The 19573-nt window shown below is 32.3% G+C and overlaps 1 long non-coding RNA gene across 2 annotated transcripts in view; it reads left to right on the top strand.

Annotated features, from left to right (window-relative positions):
- The window catches only part of LOC107441404 (uncharacterized), a 279536-nt gene that overhangs the window by 157112 nt on the left and 102851 nt on the right, over nucleotides 1-19573 (top strand). For both annotated transcript variants that reach the window (XR_015435857.1, XR_001583730.4), the window contains one exon: nucleotides 1404-1486. This is a non-coding gene — a long non-coding RNA (uncharacterized LOC107441404). The remainder of the gene's footprint in view (nucleotides 1-1403; nucleotides 1487-19573) is intronic.

Below are 19573 nucleotides of genomic sequence, written 5' to 3'. Positions count from 1 at the left end.
GTTAAATCTTTCGAGTCACAGAGTCCTCCATGTTCCCATAACAAATCATACCTCTGGGTGTACTGATCGAGGAATTTCCTTGTCTTCTACATTGGTTCGAAACAAATTACAAGGCTACGGATTTGAACATCAGTAGTCGTAAACCCAAAATTGGGTTGGCTGTTCAAGGACTGAAAAAGAAAAAGGAATGAAAAAGAAAAAGGAAAAAAAAGAAAAACATCTACTTGAAGTTAAGGAAAACCAATCTCCATAACATAATTGTTCTTTTTTTTCTAAAATTACCTTTAAGTAAACCCAGAAACATTTTTATTTACCCTTTACATTGAAAATATGAGCAATTTCTGCAATCTATATCTTAAATTTCCTTTTAAATCTTTATTTTATTTAGTTTTTTTTTTCTTCTTTTTTTCCTTTTCAGGTTTATCTATCATTTCAAATTGTGGGAATAAGCACATTGCTGCATGTTGAAACAATAAACATGTTGCTGCGTCATCAATTTAGTAGGATAGAAAAGTGATCTACTAGAAAAAAGGATTTAATAACTTTTACTCAAAAAATTGCTCAATTACTGAGGTGGGCTGTTAATTATTAATAGATAAAGGCAATAATTTACTAATGAATAAATCTGAACATCATTTCATAATTTTTAAATAAGAAAATAAATATTATTACTTGAGTTTTCTCAAAAATCACTTTATTAATGTTCTTGAAACATTTAAAAGATATTGCAAAGTGTTCTAAATGGTTTAAAATACTTTAAGAAAGATATAAATATTTTGTTACCATCTATTTACTAGAAAAAAATATTTGCTCGTGAAAAAATATTTTGTTGTTTTGTAAATCAATTCATCTTTAACAATTAAAAGTTTTTTTTAAGAACTTTTCTTTCTAGTTGTTTTACAATTCCACCAGGATTCACACCTCAAGCTCCAAAATTTTTGCTGGTTTTAACCTAAGAAGTGCATAGTTCGAGGCACAGAAACAAAAATTTCTTTAAATATTTATTATTAGGATTTCTTTTTTTTGTTTATTTTAGCCACACTTATTTGCAAATCCAAAAAAGTGCATTTTCAACCGAAATGAAACATTCTTGAAACAAAACTGTTTTGTGGTATTATTTCCGTATATTTACGCGATATAGTTTAGTTTAACTTGAACGTGAGCAAGTAGCGACTGTCTTATTGACTATCTTGGAGTAATAAGGACTGTACAATTTTTATTTCTTTGGTTCTCTGCACATAAAGGAATTTTTTTTTATCCATGAAAGTTACGGTCATACTTTTAAAATAAATAATGATTTTGATGCAGTTTTTTTGCTCAAAGTTTAGAAATTCATACATATTTGATTCTTTTAAATAACAATAATAATTGCTCTATTAATTAAAAATAAATATTTTTTTCAGGATTTAATAAATCAACTGCCGAGTCTCCAAGTACCCATTTTGATGTTGGAGGACTAACGGTGCTGAATAACGGGACTGATGAGGTATTCAAAATTTACCTAATTTAAATGTTTTTTCTATCTTGTATGCGCTTTTAGCGATTGCGTCACCGGAATGGTTACGAAGTCGGGATAGGAATCGTTCACTATTCTGATGGGGACATCGAGTTTGATCCCGTCATCCAGCAAAACAACCGACGTGTATACACAGCAAGGTACACGTCACTCAGGAAACAGAACGTTCGCCTTCCAATGAGGAGAACCGGGCTCGAATCCCAGTGACGGCTGGTGGACACGGAATCCGCACCCGGCTTGCATCGACCACAGTGCTGACGTAAAATATCCTCCATGGTAGACGTATCATGGATTATTATCCTTTGTAGTCAAGCTAACCGTGGCAGGTTTTCGTAGTTTTCCTTTCTATGTAACTCAAATGCGAGTTAGTTCCATCACAAAGTCCTTCACCAAGACAAAATCTTTCCCTGGACTCGATTCAGGAGTTTCTTTGTCTTCTGAATTGAATTCAAAACTACAAGGCTATGGAGTTGAACATTTGTAGTCGTAAACCCAAGAAATTGGATAGGCTGTTCAACAACGGTTATAAAAAAAAAAATATTTCGTGGCTGAAAGCAATGACAGAATTTTTCTTAAACTTTGAACTGTCATATCAGGTCAATGCTAATGTATGTAAGTGTTTTCCGCATAAAATCCTAGAATAGAATAATCTAATAGATTAGATTATTCTACCACAAAATACAATATAGATGACACTTTTCAGATGGTAGTTGGATGTCGATAAAACTTGGCATATGCGCTACATGAAATATGAGGAAATTTAATCTTCGCTAAAAACGGAAAATAATTTCTGTGATTTGGTGCAGTTTTGAAAGCTAAAACGTCTACTTGATCAATTTGAAGCAAAATCTTCTTGGTTGTACAACTGCAACAATTATTCTCCCCAAAAAATAAATTCGAGAATCACGTTTTTTGCTAAATTATTTTATCAGAACGACAACAATCTGCTAATTGCCTATGAGAATATCGTGGCTGCTCAATTGATCGAGACTAGATATAGTTGAAAAAGCCTAAACGCGTTTTGAACATGTGCTTGTAAAAAAGGAATATACTGGAGTCTTTGATTCAATAAGGTTTTTGCTTCTCCAAATTGTGTTATAGCCTTATGCGTGGTCTTTCTTCACCTGGTAGTTGAAATTTGAACTATTTATTATTGCCTAGTTTCAATGATATCCGTCAATTAATATATTCTCTGTGGAAATCTAAACACTGTAACTGTAACCAATCTGTTTCTTTTCCTTAGCAACATAACATAGGTCAACTTTTTCACATTATAACGCTTGAGGTTAATTTCACTTCCTCAACTTCGAATCGATGTTTTCGTTTGTTTTACCTCATCGTTATGCTGAAAGTTATTAAACATCTTTAGATTACTCTAACAATAATCTTTCAACCAGCCACCTTACCCACCAATACCACACAAGAGATCAAGTAAAAAAAAAAAGAATAAAAAACCCAGATACAATTACAGTTACTGAGCTTCAGTGCGCCATGAAATATGGCGCTAATCCTCTAGCACCTACGACATGACGGATGAAGGGTACGAAGCTCTTTTCATAATTGCTCTGCACAAAAGGACACTCTTTTTTGCTACATACTCACAGCTATTTTTCAAGACATTTTTCTTTTTTTCCCTTCATTCTTTCACCCCTAAGCACCCCCCTCTCAATGCTAAGTGATGTTGCCTTCAACCTTCCCTCGAAGATATAAATCGGTGTTTGAAGGGGCAAATTTGTCAGGGTTATGGATTCGTCAGAAATGTGTTGATGCCCCAAGGAGAGAGAGGGTGGGGTGGACGGGTAGCGATTTGCAGTTGGGGGAGGAATTGATTTTTGAAAAAGACCCGGGGCTCAATTTGTTTAGATGAAACGGAATACATACATTTTGTTCTGTTGCCACCCCCTTTTTTGTTCGAATGTCCCTGTTACGAGTCGACTTGTCTTAAGTGAGTTCTTAATCGATATACATACGACATAATGTCTCGCTTTTATTATTGACTTTGTTGTCAAAGTATGAGAGATGTTTTCCTGTTATCAGGATAAAAGTTTCAGTTTAAATGTGTTTAAGTCGGGAGATGTGGGTACTCATGCAAATATTGGAAGTTCGTGATTTGTTTTTTTAATGGTATTTGAGTACACTGTTGGGATTATCAGTTAAAGCTGAATCTTAAGACTTCTGGTCAGGTGCTAATAATGAAATACGCCTCGCAACTCAAGGATCTAGTTTGAAGTTATCAGAGCTTATCGAATTTTTGTTAATGAATAACGAAACAGAAATTTAGATTTTCGAAAACCTGTAGATGGTAACAAGAACAATCAATATAATCAATATGGTAACAATCAAAATGTTAACAGGAGTAATCAATAATGACTCTCTACCAAAGTTGTCTTATCAGATGATGCTATCTCAATTTCCGCAGTCTCTGCGCTTGAGTCGGCAATTTCTAGCGTTTGTCAAGAACAAGGATGAAGTTTGCCTTTGAAAGCTTAGTTTCTTTGCCACAAAAGTATGGTCTAAACGATCGGGATACGGTAACATTTACCGTGGTTCTGACTGCTCTATGGGAAGACAAAAAAATCCGTAATTTTTACCAAAGTGCTTTGGTAATGATTTTGGGAAAATTAACTATAAAATATGGTTCTATAATGCGCGATAAAATTCGGAAAATGTGGAAAAATTTGGTAGTTTTATCATGATACTTTTGAACATGGCATACAAACCATTTGTTCATTTAAATTTGCTCTTCAGTTTTGTATTTTTCACTAAGAGTGTGGTAATAAAAACTATAATTTTGAATTTCATCTAAGCAGTTACCTTATGAGCGAAAAAATTACCAAATGAATGGTTTAATTACGGTATATTTCGGTTTTATTAAGCATAATTATGCTGCCTTTTCCACCTGAAATGTCATTGCAGTACTGTAATATTACAATAAACTTTTCTCCATGAAAGCAAACTTGAAAAGGGCATTATACCTAGGTAGAAATCCTTCATGGGAAATTCTTTTTCACCTACATTAGTCATTTAGAATTAAAAGTATCGAAAAAAATTACTTCACGTAAACCTTGAGTAAGCGACGAAATTTTAAGTGCCGAATTCTTTTTCTCCAAGCATCAGTATGCAAACAAATTAGGGCAAAATTACTCAGAATTACTCAGTTGTTAAGAAAACCTGTAATTATTTGTTAATATCCTGATGCTACGAAAGGAATTTCTCAACATTTGAAACTTCTAATTCTACTCTTGGTTTACTTGAACTCAATTTTATATAAATTCTAAATATTAAGTTACCAATTCAAGTAAAACTTAATCTGCCATGAAAAATTTCTCTCTTAATATAGAGTTCTCTTAACAATTTAACATTGATGCATGACTGAGTGAACTGAGTCCAGCTACTCACACCAGAATCGAACTTGTTTGCAGTCAAACACGCTGACCTCTATAAAGATAAAAAAATACTGCGGATATTAACAGTAATATCGACTTTTTGTCGTATGCCTGTTTAGGCAGAGAGGGTGCGAATGACTTCTGCCACACCATTCATTCAGCCACAAACCCGTTTATAGGGCGGATCACATTCACACACACAAAGGAGAAAGGACATAGAACACACAGAGAGAAAGAAACATCCATGCCTTGCCCGGGATTCGAACCCAGAACCTTTCTGGTGCAAGGACAGTTCCCTGCCCCCTACACAGGCCGGTCGGCATCGACTTTAATAAAAGAAATGATAAACCAAATAATAATAGGATTGATGGACTAGTTAATAATAAGATTAATTAATTAAACAAGTATAAAATCGTTTAATCAGATAAGTATAGCATTGGCAAACTAAATTTACAATTTTCGTTTTCACAGTAAAAATATTCGATTTTTTTTTCTATAGAGATTTCATTTCGATTTTTCAATAAACCTCGGTTTTAAAAGAAATTCTCAAGAGCAAACTAATGGATTTATCTGTAAAACGAAGAGTTTGTGTTAAAAAAATATACACATAAAGTAATGCAATACACACAAATAAAAATATTTGGAAGCAAGCAATCTTATCCAATCGCTGTACTGTGTATGATTTAATCTTATTTGCGACATTCTATTGTGAATTTTAATTTAAATTTCTGTAGTTCTGAATTTAAAATCACAAATCATCGACGACCCTATATAAATCAATATTGTCCAATCATTGCAATAATTTACCAATCACTACACAATGTATCATCCAATCTTAACCAAAAGATTTTATAATGAATTATGATTGAAATATCTGTAGTCGGAATTAAAATTGCAAATCGTCGATAATCAATGAATGTTAATCAATCTCATCTTCTAATAATGTTATAAATATACTGTGTATCAGTAAATTTTATCCATGAGATTCCGTTATGAATTAGGATTGAAATGTCTGTAGTCCTAAATTGAAAATACCGATTCAGAGAAAATCAATGCTAGTATATTAATTGATATTGCCCAAACTCTATATCAATGTATCGATCAATATATTGCGTATCATTCAATCTTGACCTAGAGATTCCAATATGAATGGTGATTGAAATATCTGTAGTCCTAAATTAAAAAATTAGAAGTTGTTGAAAATCAGTAGTAGTATATTAATCAATCTTGTTCAATCGCTGTATCAATATACTGACAAATATACAATACGTCATTCAATCATCTCCGAGAGATTCCATTATGAATTGTAGTTGAAATGTCTGTAGTTCTGAATAAAAAAAAAACATAAATTGTTGAAAATAAGTAGTAGTCTATTTACCAGTCTTGTTAGATCTTTGTATCAATAAACTTATAAATATACAATGCGTCATACTATCGTATCCGAGGGATTCCATTATGAATTGTGATTGAAATGTCTGTAGTCCTGAACTACAAAATCATAAATCGTTGAAAAACAGTAGTAGTATCAATCTTGTTCAATCGTTGTATCGTTGTACTTATATACAATGCGTCAGTCAATCGTATCCTACAGATTCCATTATGAATTGCGATTTCCTAAATAAAAAATCGTGATTCGTTGAAAATCTGTAAATCTCGTTAATCAATGTTAATCAATCGTTGTAGCAATATACTGATAAATATACAATGCGCTATTCAATCGTCTCCGAGAGATTCCATTAAGAATTGCAACTAAAATGTCTGTAGTTCTGAATCAAAAATCATAAATCGAGGAAAATCAGTAGTAGTATATTTAATCAATGTTAATTAAGCGTTGTTGCAATATACTGATAAATATACAATGCGCTGTTCAAGCGTCTGCGAGAGATTCCATAATGAGTTTTAATTGAAATGTCTGTAGTGCTGAATCAAAAATCATAAATCGAGGAAAATCAGTAGTGGTATATTTAATCAATGTTAATTAATCGTTGTTGTAATATACTGATAAATATACAATGCGCCTTTCAATCGTAGATGAATTAAGAATTGAATAAATTTGTTACGCAATTTATGAATTGAGTAATCAAACGTAACTTTAGCATGAATTCTATTTTAATTTTTTAGTTAATTCTTATTGAAGATCATAATTTTTTCTTAGCACCGATATACATTTATTAAACAATTTTAAATTCATTATTTTTATCCATCCCTTTTTTCAAATCAATTTCAGATTCATGGGGATAAATTAGCTTTCACCCACTCATATCTCAATTTAAGGATTTTTTTCTCAATGTTTTCAACACAATTTGGATATAAAAAAACCCTATATTAATTTTTTTTTAAGAAAGTTTCTTATTTTAATAATCCCTCCGAAAATAATTAAAATTCCCTCCATGCATTGAAGAGGTGTCACCAGCCATGTTCTAAAAACTGAGAGGCGCTATCGTTATTCTGGTCTAATTAGACCCCCACTTCATCCCCTTCCCCACAATTGCATCTCCATTTTCAAGGTGATAAGTAGATGAAAAGTGCCGAGAAAAAATATATTTTTCAAAATAAAAAAAGATGAGAAAAGATGCAAAGTCTCTCAAGGGATGCTCCCCATCCTCTTAAGTGCCTCTCAAGCATCCTATGAGATGAATTCCTTATCATCATTAGCCTGATCAAGATATTACTCAGAGAAATGAATGCAAATTCTTGAAGTGAGATGCCTTTCTTCCTTATTAATAAAACAATAACCGCATCCAAGAGCATCTCATTTCTCCCACCGCACAAAACTTCGTTAGTGATGGGGATGCCGTTGCTATAGTAACGGCATCTACCAATCAATGAGAAGCACTCACTTTTTCCCTTCGCAATTATAATACTTCTCCCCCATCATACTATACTTCTTTTATCACGCCTCAAGCCCCAATCTGAGGACGATTAAATTTTTTTAAGCATTTTTTAAGCTACCCATCTTTCGCATTTCTCCGTTCGATATGTGCCTTGTTTGTTTTGTTTGACATCGACGAAAAGAACGAAAAAAACTCAGTTATTTTTTTTTTTATTCAACCTCACGCACTGCTTTCGCTCTTGTGATAATTTGTTCGATATTTCGCTTTCGGTGCGAAAAAAAAAGAAAATATATATATCGGGTTAAAAACCGAGTTTTTTCTTTTAAGTATATCGTAAAAGAGGGAGGGGATAGCAGAGTGAGGTGGAGGGAGAAAAAAAAGAATAAAATAGTTCGTGTCCAAACAGGATTTCTCTTGTATAGTTTGCGCTTTTAATTTTAAATGGGAAGGGGAAAGAATTTGTCTAGAAGAATAAACGGCTCTCTTTTCGTTTTTATCGTCCTATTATGTTCTTTATGGAATTGTTTGTTCTGTATTTTCCCTTTAGTTTGAAATATGATAACCCGGAGGCTATTCCATCTACGATCTACACTAGAAGCAGTTAAAACCTTTTATCTCTTTCAACAAATTGTTTGAATGTCTACAAAATATATTTTCATTTGTCTTGCAAGAAAGAATAGTAATTGTTTCTGATAATGTAGTTTCTTTAATGGCATTTAAAATAAATTACATATTTTCGTTACGGTATTAGAATTATAAAGTACTTTAAAAGAAATAATGCTAAATTATTGAATTTCTGTGTATTATTCATTTTTTCAAATTAGCAGTATATAAGTGTCATTTAGCATACCATTGTCCCGAGTTACTAAATATACTAAATAAAGTACAATAAATTATGAAAACGCTATGGATTGTTAATTCGTTTGATGAACAATTTAAATCATCCATTTAGCATATTATCGCCTAGAATATACTAAATATACTAATTAGAGTAGGCTAATTAATAAGGATAATATGTATTGCTCATTCTTCAAGTGAGCATTATATTAGAGTTATTTAAACCTTTGAATAAATGAAATCTGTCCTTAAGTAATTTTTTTATCCTGAGAAAATTAAATATATTCGCGAAAATAAGTTATAACCGTCGTTGAACAGCCGTCCCAATTTTTGGGTTTACGAGTACTAATGTTCAACTACGCAGCCTTGTAATTTTTAATCCAATCCAGAAGACAAGGGAACTCCTGGATTAAGTATTAGGAGAAATTTACCTTCATGGAGGACTTCTTGATGGAACTAACCCACATTTACGTTACACGGAGAGGAAGACCTCGAGAACATCCCACTGTTAGCCTGACGACATGGGAACTCTAACCCATGACCCGCTTACCTTTGAGGATATTTCACGTCAGCACTGTGGTTGGTGTGAGCCGGTTGTGCAATTCGTATCGACTAACCATTGCCAGGATTCGAACCCGGTCACCTCATTGGAAGGTGAACTTTCCATCTCCTGAGCCATCGCGACTCTCACTAAACAATCCGCCTTTGTTGACCAAAGTGATTACCTATCAAAATTATCCTGCGCAACTTTATATTAACCAAGGCAGAAGCACAGCACAACTGTGTTTAAATATTCCTGTTCTTCAACCTCTTCTCCAATCCTAACTCCTTAATTAGTTTTAAATAATACATTAACCAAATTTTTCCCCATTTAACTGTAAACCGTCCCTTTCAAGTTACAGAAAGTCTTTAATTTTCATTTTAACTACTATCAAGAGACATCCCCGCTATTGACAATTAAATTTTAGAAATAATTTAAAATCTGCCCGGTTTCCATCAATTTGCTCAAACCACCGTAAATATAAGTTCGTGATTTTTTTAGCATAATAGACAGTACTCTATTATTCTATTCTTCTATTATTAGGATTCTATAGCTTACAAGTTTACTATTTCATCATTCTGTCTTATTTGAGTATAATTAGAACTCTATGGAATAATTTCGAAATCGGTCTGTATCGCATAAAAAGAAATGGTGTTGGGTGCCTTTATGCAATCTTGCCTTTGAAACTTTCCTTTATGCAATCACTTGGATATTCTTTATGAAGTAGCTGCATTAGTGCTGTTGTTGACGTATGCCATTTAATGCAGATGGAGTGCGATTGTTCTTGTTTTTCCAGTGGCGCCATCTATGGCCAAGAATTCGACTTCTGTCACACCCATACGCCACATCCGTTTATAGGGTGGACCCATTCATACATCCATTCATTCCTCCACAGATCGTAATTTTGACCTGAATCAGAGAACGATCAATCTCCAATTCAGTACCCCCAGAGGTATTGATTTGTTATGGGAACATGGAGGACTTCGAGACTCGACAGATTTAACGTGCATCAGTCACCATTTGCTACACGGGGAGTCTTCTGCCTGCAGGGATCGAACCCACGACCACTTGGACATGGGGCCAGTGCCCTACCAACCAGGCTATTCCGGCCAACTGCATTAGTTCGTGATCAATATGAATCGCACGGAACAGGTGTTGTTGAGTTCAGAGTCTATTTTAATTGTAGAAGAATGTGAAGAAAATGCCTCGGTTCAATCATTGTAGTATTTTTTATGATGAGTACCTAAGTTCTTGTCCAAGTTGAATTTCAATTCATTTGTTGTTATTGGATGATGCTTATAAACAACAAATAGCTCTCGTGATGAAATTCAAACAAAGCGTCCACATTTGATCAATGGAAAATGCAGATTTTTTTTCTTCACAAGTCACTGGACATAGACTTGAAATTTATAAGTTAAACTGAAAAATTCTCGCTACGCAAAAATCAATGTCAATATAAATTCCATTTATTATATTACATATGTCAAAACAAGTCGAATGTGAAAGCATTTTATTGCGTTATCAAGCACTTAAACATCCTTTTTCTTCAAGCACTTAAACATTTTCCTTAAAAATGAATACGCATTTTTTAATCAAAGAAGGAATTTAAAAATGTATTAATCATTAAAGAACAGTTACGGAAAATTTAAAATTTGTTTTTTTTTTTAAATAAAAATATGATGTATTTCTTTTAGTGTCATCTCTTTTGTAATAACCTTATTACAGTTTCATACATTAAAGTTAAATAAATTATTTTACATAAAAAACAATAATTTTTATCTTAAGATATTTCTTAAAAAAATAAACATTAAAAGGGGGGAAATAAAATATTAAAACCACTTTAGTTGCCACACCCTGTGTATAAACAGCTTTTTTCGTTAAAACCACTTTACCCCAAAACCAATATACAGGTCGTGGGGTCAAAACATCCCCAAAAGAACAAAAACCAAACACGATACAAATAAAATTAGAATAGGTTTGGAATGAATGAGGACTGTCGTTTGGAAACGAATTTATAGTCTCACGTGATCTACCTACCTACTTCCAACATCAATTACCAATGATATCTGCTGGGGATGACACAAGACTTTTATGGATGGTGACCAAGACTTTGGTGAAATCTTAATGAAATGTTGATTACAGAAGACTTTATCAAGGTCGTATTTTACGTTGCGACATTTTAATTTGTTGAGATCCGCAAGCGAACATTCCTTTTATTATTTAACAGGAATGCTTTATTCTCTGTGTTGTTTTGCTTTTCCTCGGGTGGGGCCAATTGATTAGAGACTGGGTGATCTATTGATTTATGGTGATATATATACAATTTTTAATTATCGCTATGATTAAAAGTGAATTCTCGCGGTGTATCGTGATTATCACGTCTAACGATAATTACGAACCATGCTATAATTTTCGAAGACCATAATATCGCAATTATCATCAATAAATATAAATATAGAATGCGTTCTGAAGACAATAACAGATTCTGAAATATATGCACTTTTTGAATGATGTGCCTGAACTCGCCTAGAAATTTGGCGAAAATTTATGCCATCCCTTATTATATATATATCATTTTTCATTTCTACAAAAAATAGATTAAATTTAATTTTTAAAAAAATACTGCAACTTTGTGACCAAATCTAACTTCAGATTTGAAATTCCCACATTCAAATAAGGAAGGATCAGGTATTTGTATAAATGCTGCAAAAAATTTATTCTCCAGTGTAATTATTAAGTCGTACGTAAAACATTTCGCAATAAACATCAACGGAACTGTAATTCTCTATTTGTTTATAAACGTGAATAAAAGAAATTGAATTTTCGCTTTCAAGTCATGTTATTAATAGCAATAAAGACTTATCATAAAATAAAAACAGAAGGTTTGCATAATAAACCTCAAAAATATGTTACACAAGAAGCAATTACAAAATTACTTAATAAACAGTGACAAATATATTATATTATTAAACACCAAATTTACCGTAATTAACGCAATAGTTTTTAATAACTCGAAACTACAGGGACACACTCTTAGGAAACTCTGTTCAACTTTGAACCATAATATCAGTAATTTGAATATATTACGATACAAACTTAGGGTAGCCTATATAAAGTATTCAGTACAGTTTCAGTTCAAGTTGAGCTATATTATGTGTAATGAAGATTAAGAATTGCAATTATAAGGTTTGACTTAGCATTATAATAAGGTTTCAGCATACAATCTTATGGTTCAACATGCTCGAAAATTTCGAGCACTGTAGAGTGCCACATGGGTTTTTGGTGTGTCATATGGAACTATATGGTGTGCTGCATGCTTGATAAATTCATATTCTTATTCTTACCACTCACAGACCATCCTGCTGACTCAAAATATCCCTACTAGTAGACTGAGAGCCGTGATGGCGCAAGAGATAAAGCGTTCTCCTGCCAGTGAGGTTTCAAATCTCAGCGATGGCTGGTAAATACGAATGCTACATCCGGCTTTCAGCGACCACAGGACTGTTGTGAAAATATCCTCAGGGGTAGACGGATAGTGGGTTAAATTTCTCTTGCCGTCAGGCTAACCGTGGGAGGTTTTCGTGGTTATCTTCTTCATGTACCTCAAATGCAGGTTAGTTCCATCAATAAGTCCTCCACGAAGGCAAATTTCCCCCAATGCTTTATACAGGAGTTCCCTTGTCTTCTGGATTGGGTTCAAAATTACAAGACTACAGAGCTGAACATTAGCAGTCGTGAACCCGAAAATTGTGGCCTGTTCAATGACGGTAATAATAATAATAATAATAATAATAATAGTAGACGTATTATGGTTAAAATCCCGATATTATCGGGCTGAATATGGGACATTTGCATGGTTTTACTTTCAACTTGTTGCAAATACGGGTAAGCTTTGTTGAAAAAGTTGTCCACGAAGGCGAGTAAGTTCTAATGTTTTATCCTGGAAGTCTGGTATGAATTTAACAGCGATCCTTTACAATGACTGCCCAGTGTCTTAACCGCTGGGCCATTGCTGCTCGCAAGCTAAATTACCATTCAAAATTACTACTTCATTTGCTTTCAATTTTTTGAGGAAGTATTCGAATCATCTACCTTCCCTCAAAAAATTTTTAAGAATTATTAAAACAATACGAAAATGAATGTCAGGAATTGATTCTAAAATCCAAGGTTGATTAGACAGCTGACCCTTCGCGAAATATCTAAAATCCAAGATGGTGAAGGAAGAGGACTCCTGCAATAAAACTTAAAATTCAAGATGGCGTGGAAAGAGGGCTCCTTTAATAAAGAAAAAAAATAAGATGACGAGAGAAGGGGGCTCCTCCTATTAAATCTAAAACGTAAGATGGTGAGAGAAGAAGGCTCCTCCAATAAAACCTAAAATTCAAGATGGTGAGAGAAGAAGGCTCCTCCAATAAAACCTAAAATTCACGATGGTGAGAGAAGAAGACTACTCCTATTAAACCTAAAATTCAAGATGGTGAGAGAAGAAGGCTCCTCCAATAGAACCTGAAATTCACGATGGTGAGAGAAGAAGACTACTCCTATTAAACCTAAAATTCAAGATGGTGAGAGAAGAAGGCTCCTCCAATAGAACCTGAAATTCACGATGGTGAGAGAAGAAGACTACTCCTATTAAACCTAAAATTCAAGATGGTGAGAGAAGAAGGCTCCTCCAATAGAACCTGAAATTCACGATGGTGAGAGAGGAAGACTACTCCTATTAAACCTAAAATTCAAGATAGTGAGAGAAGAAGGCTCCTCCAATAGAACCTGAAATTCACGATGGTGAGAGAAGAAGACTACTCCTATTAAACCTAAAATTCAAGATGGTGAGAGAAGAAGGCTCCTCCAATAGAACCTGAAATTCACGATGGTGAGAGAAGAAGACTACTCCTATTAAATCTAAAATTCACGATGGTGAGAGAAGAAGGCTCCTCCAATAGAACCTAAAATTCACGATGGGGAGAGAAGAAGACTACTCCTATTAAACCTAAAATTCAAGATGGTGAGAGAAGAAGGCTCCTCCAATAAAACCTAAAATTCACGATGGTGAGAGAAAAAGACTACTCCTATTAAACCTAAAATTCAAGATGGTGAGAGAAGAAGGCTCCTCCAATAAAACCTAAAATTCACGATGGTGAGAGAAGAAGACTCCTCCTATTAAACCTAAAATTCAAGATGGTGAGAGAAGTAGGCTCCTCCAATAAACCTAAATTTCAAGAGACCCTTAAAGTTAAAAAGGAAATTTAATAAATAAATAAAATAAAATAAAATCCAAGATAATGAGAGAAGCGGGCTTTCCAAGTAAAACCTAAAATTTGGTGTGGCGAGGGAAAAGGTCTCTTCAAGTAAAACCTAAATCCCAAGATGAAGAGAGATGGCGGCAGTTTTACTGAGAAAAAAAATTTATAAAAAATGAAAATGTTCGTCTGGCAATAATTCAAGCGAAACTTTTACCACGTTAATTTTGTTCCAATTTATCACACAAACAAAAACGAAAATAGTTTACGAATATCATAAACAGTCTGATTTTAATAACCTAAACAATAAATAAATCGAAAAATCGAATATAAAACGAATTCCATTAAATTTCAACTTTATTAGTTTCTACAATATTAAAAGTGTCGAATCAATTTGGACTTTTCTCATAAAATTTCAATTTCATGCATCGATTCTAATTCGAAACAGCCATTTAAAATACAACTCATCCCATTAGACTCAGAAATAAACTTTTTCAGTACATCTAATCCTATTTTCTACTCTCAATAAAAACAATAACTGAAATAACCCTTTAAATATCATTATTTTGTGTAATTTGAAATAATACATAAATCGAAATTTTTTTTACCGACTGCGTAGCAATTTAGAAAACAGATAATCTTATTTATTTATATGAACTCTTTTATTTCTTAATCATTTTCAATACTTTATTCAAATTTGAAAATGCAGTTTGATCGAATTTTCTAGGAGATCAGAACCAAAAACAAATTTAAACGCCTTTAATAGGTAATTTTTGATTGTTTAGCGTTTTGTTGAGAATTAAGTTTAATCGAATCGAACAGTTTTTATTCGATTGTGGGGAGTGGGTGCATGGAAACAAGTAATGAAAAGTAAGGAAAGAGTTTACGTTATGAATCTTTCTTTTGCAATCAAAGAATTCGGGCCACAATGCACCATATGGGGTAGAACATAGTTATTTGGGCTTGGCACTAGTATTCAATCAAACGGTGACCTTGGTCAAATAGAGGGGGAAAAGAAGTAAGGATTAAATATATAATATGTCTGGGGAGGTCAGATTTATTTATAAATTGCAAATTTTGGGGAATTTAAAAACATTATAGCTTTTATTAATTTTAAATTGATTCTGAAATTTTTTCCATTGTACAAGACATGTGAAATAATATTTCATTTGGAAATTTTTAATAGTTTATTTTTTTATTTTTCAATAATGATGAAGTATCCCTTTATTTATTTATCTATTTATAAAAATTGAGCTAATTTAATTATACAAATTAAAAAATTGCAATATAGATGAAGTAGCATTTCATCTATACACTGTTCATTGAATAAAATATCTCTTCTTAATGTATAATTCGTTTTTTAGTTCTCTTGAGTTAATATTTTATTTAAAAAAAAGTAAGTATAAAAAACAATTTTTTACTTTACCGTTCGAGCCAGATGATGTCTTATTTATGAGTTTACCTATTTATAAAAAAAGTTTTTTATTATATTTGTATTATTTTATATTTTACCTGAATTATATTTTACCTGATAAATTAGTCAAAAATAGTTCTTTATTACGTGTAAAATACTATAACATCATAATAATAGTAAAGTATTTTATTTAGTATGTATGTAAAGTTTTAAAAATATTTATTTTATACAATTCTAATTTCTTATAATACAATTAAGATGAAATAATCTTTTCTTTATTGATTTTTCTATTTCGAAAAATGTTCTTTTTTAGAATACTCGTAAGATACTGTATTTAATAAATACTTCAATTTCAAAAAAAAAAAAAAATTACTATTTTAGAATACACATAAAAATTTTATTCAATAAATATATCCATTATAAAATGCATCTTATTTTGAAATACGTGTAAAAAATTTTATTTTACAAATTTAAAAAAGTTTTCTCGTTTTACAATACGTGCAAAATATATATTCAATATAAATTTTCATTTAAATAAATGTTCTTATTTTACAATAAGTGAAAAATATTTTATTTAATAAATGTCTCTATTTAAAAAGTTTCTTTTTTAAAATATGTCAGAGATAAAATTATTTTTGATTTTCAATTCCTAGGAAAACATATTTTATTATTTTACGATGCATATGAAAATTGTTTCTTGCTGCATGAAATTTTTTGACAGTGATACTTACGTATCACTTATTTCAAATCTGCAATCAGTTTCTCTCTCCAAGCTAGTTTTTTTAGATGACCATTTCTTTTTTATACTTCATTTTAATTACATTTAACTTTCCATTTATTACAGTAAAGATTTTAACCAAGTTATCTCATATCCATATTCAAAAACACAAACAGCTACAAGATGAATTTCTCTGGGGAATAAATTTTTTATTGCATTTTAAGAAATACTTGACTTATCCTAATACAGGTTGAGGGAATGCGAAGTTAGCTTTGCTTCTAAAACTTCAGACATTAAAATTACATTTTGTATCAATTTTTTGTCTATATAATCAAGTTTAAAAATGTTATATGCAACAAAGGGTCGCATAAGCGTTGCAACAAACTTTTTAGGGGAATTAGGGTACTTAATCAGGATTAAAACACCATAAAAACTCATGTCTGGAAATGTAACCCTACGCGGCTAGGGGCGCTTGCCCATTTTGATCTGCTCAAAAGCACACGAAGAAACAGTTCATAATAAGGGAGAGACTCAAGCAGCATATGCATTTCATTAAAAATAGAATAAAAATTGTCATTTTAAATAATCTGTAGCTCGGAGAGAAACCGATTGTACATTTGAAATCAGCAATAAAAAAAGCATCTAAGTCGTTTTCTTGATCATAGATGGCGCCACTGAGAAAACAAGAAACGCACCCTCTGCCTTAAAAGTTCGCTTGATTTCAAGCAGGCTTGTTGGTAGCATAGATAGAATACTCCTATTTGGAATAATTTTGAATACACGGTCGTCATCTTATATTTAAGTGATCATTTGTTTTGGATCAAAAACTCATAAAGTTTAGTGCTGGGTGAGAAAAACTTTAGCCAGCGAAAAAAAGATACAATGTGTGAAGTTTCTGAAAGCATTCTTAGAATCACCTAGAAAAAGAGTGTGGGCAAAAATATGACGAAATTTATCATGTTTCTGGCTCTATGGGAAAACAAAAAATTTCGGTAATTTTTAACGAAGAGCTTTGGTAATGATTTTAGTAAAATTAACAGTAAAATGCTGTTTTAATAAAATTGATAAGTTTATCAGTATACCTTAGAAGTAGAGCGTGACATAAAAACTATTTATTCGATTAAATTTACTTTTATGCCTTTCTTTTTCTATTAAATTTGTAATACTAAGAACTATATTTCTGAGAACTGGAATTTCTAGTAAGCCATTACCATATGAATGGAGAAATGACCAAATTTTATTACCATTTAGTGCAGTAATTTTACCAGTAATTTTTTTGTCTGTGACAGAAAAAAAGTAATAGTTGGATAAAAAAATTTGAAAGAAAAAGTTATCTGGTTAATTCAACATTTTGGTGAAAAATAACTTTTAGTCATATGCTCGGTAAATTATGCAGTTATTCGCAGCTTCCACAGCTTTGATTTGCTTTTTATTGGGCCTATTTATTTAATTTATCTATTTGCAAAAAATTTTTTTTTTACTTTGCGATATGAATGACATAATATTTGCATCAACAAAAGATGTTTAGTTTCCTAATACTCGTTGCCAGTAATTTGTCCATTATCATATAAATCAAATCAATGTTTTTTCTTCATAACTTGGGATAAAATAATATTAAAACTTTAATGTGATCAAAACTGAACATTTTTAAATGCATACTATGGATTATTTCGGGATGAATCGTATTGCTGATGGCTCTTTAAATTAAATCCTTTTCCAAGAATCTTAAAGTCTACTTTACATCTTTACTATAATGTCTTGTCTGTCAGAAATTTTTTCTTGGTGGTAAAGATATGAATATTGTCCTCGGCATTAATTTTCTTGCTTGTTAACTTTTTGTAAGGTAAAATATTGCATGCATTTCCCTCTAAAAGAATAAATACAGATACATAAAAACAGTAACCACGCACTAACAAAAGACAGTCATAAGTCAGTCACTAAAAGTTGATAATGCTGAAAAAAGTTGCATCACGATTTTTTTATGCAAAGCATTATTCTTGTGACAAATGATTAATCTAATCAACTCGTAACGTAACTAACTAGGAAAGGTTAAAAGCCATAAATCCAAACTTTTCAAGTTTTCTAACCCCTTTCTTTTCATTTTTTTAATATTTTTTTGTTCTAAAGAAGAAAAAAAAGCTACAGAAAAACCTAAGAACTTAACCTTTTAACCGTTCGAATCGGTCGATTGCTTTGTTTTTCGTCATTGTCAGAACATAAGAAATAGAATATTTTTTAAATCTGCTCTTATCCGAACAGACGGGTGGATCATTTCAAATAAGAACATTCCTACGCGCATTGAGTAATACCTCCCCTGCACAATTCCAAACTCAGTGACAATGAATGCAGAGGGATGACAAGGGCAGTAATACAGCATGGGGTCCCTTAAAAACGTGATATATCTGTTAACCACCCACCCCAATTGAAACAGGCCACACAAATCTATATTCACCTCATAGATTGGAGCCGGCGATAAAACTTTGACGGTACCTGGAAAGATGCAGTTGAACTTTGACTTATGTGGTGGACCTGGACACTCTTACTAATTAGACAAAAAGTGCCCTTCCCCCCTCACAAAAGCTACTCGAACTTTTTGTCCCTCCCCGAAACACAATGGGTCCCTTACCTGGCAGGGACCCTGATCACCTTGTTGGCTTACAGCGTGATGTATGGAGGTTGCTAGTTTAGAGAACAATAATAAAAGCTTGACGACTTTGTTTTTGTGTTCTTTTTTTCATTGAAAGTGTCAGTTACACCTGCATGTTCGATGGCAGGTACTTTTTTTTCTTTTGATTTAATTAATTTTCGAGTGGAATTCCAAGCTCGGTATCTTTCTTCTTACAAGGATGTGGTCTACCTTGTGTCAACCTCAACAAAGCGCAGAGACATTCCTTTCTGGATCGTGTTGCGCATGCAGGTGTCAAATTTAATGGGGTTCTTTAAAACGAAGAATTAGACACGCTTTTAGAGGAAAATCGATACATTTTTTAGCTTCAATTTGTTATCTTAGAGTTTATGGCTTTTAATGATAAGATTGTTTTTTCTTTCTTTATTTATGTAATTCTTTACAACCGCTTATGGCTGATA

This window comes from Parasteatoda tepidariorum, chromosome 1, assembly GCF_982258835.1.
Source record: "Parasteatoda tepidariorum strain Cologne lab strain chromosome 1, Ptep-v5.0, whole genome shotgun sequence".
Classification (NCBI taxonomy): domain Eukaryota; kingdom Metazoa; phylum Arthropoda; class Arachnida; order Araneae; family Theridiidae; genus Parasteatoda; species Parasteatoda tepidariorum.
Note: the sequence above shows the minus strand (reverse complement) of the source record. Positions and strands in the feature narration are given on the sequence as shown.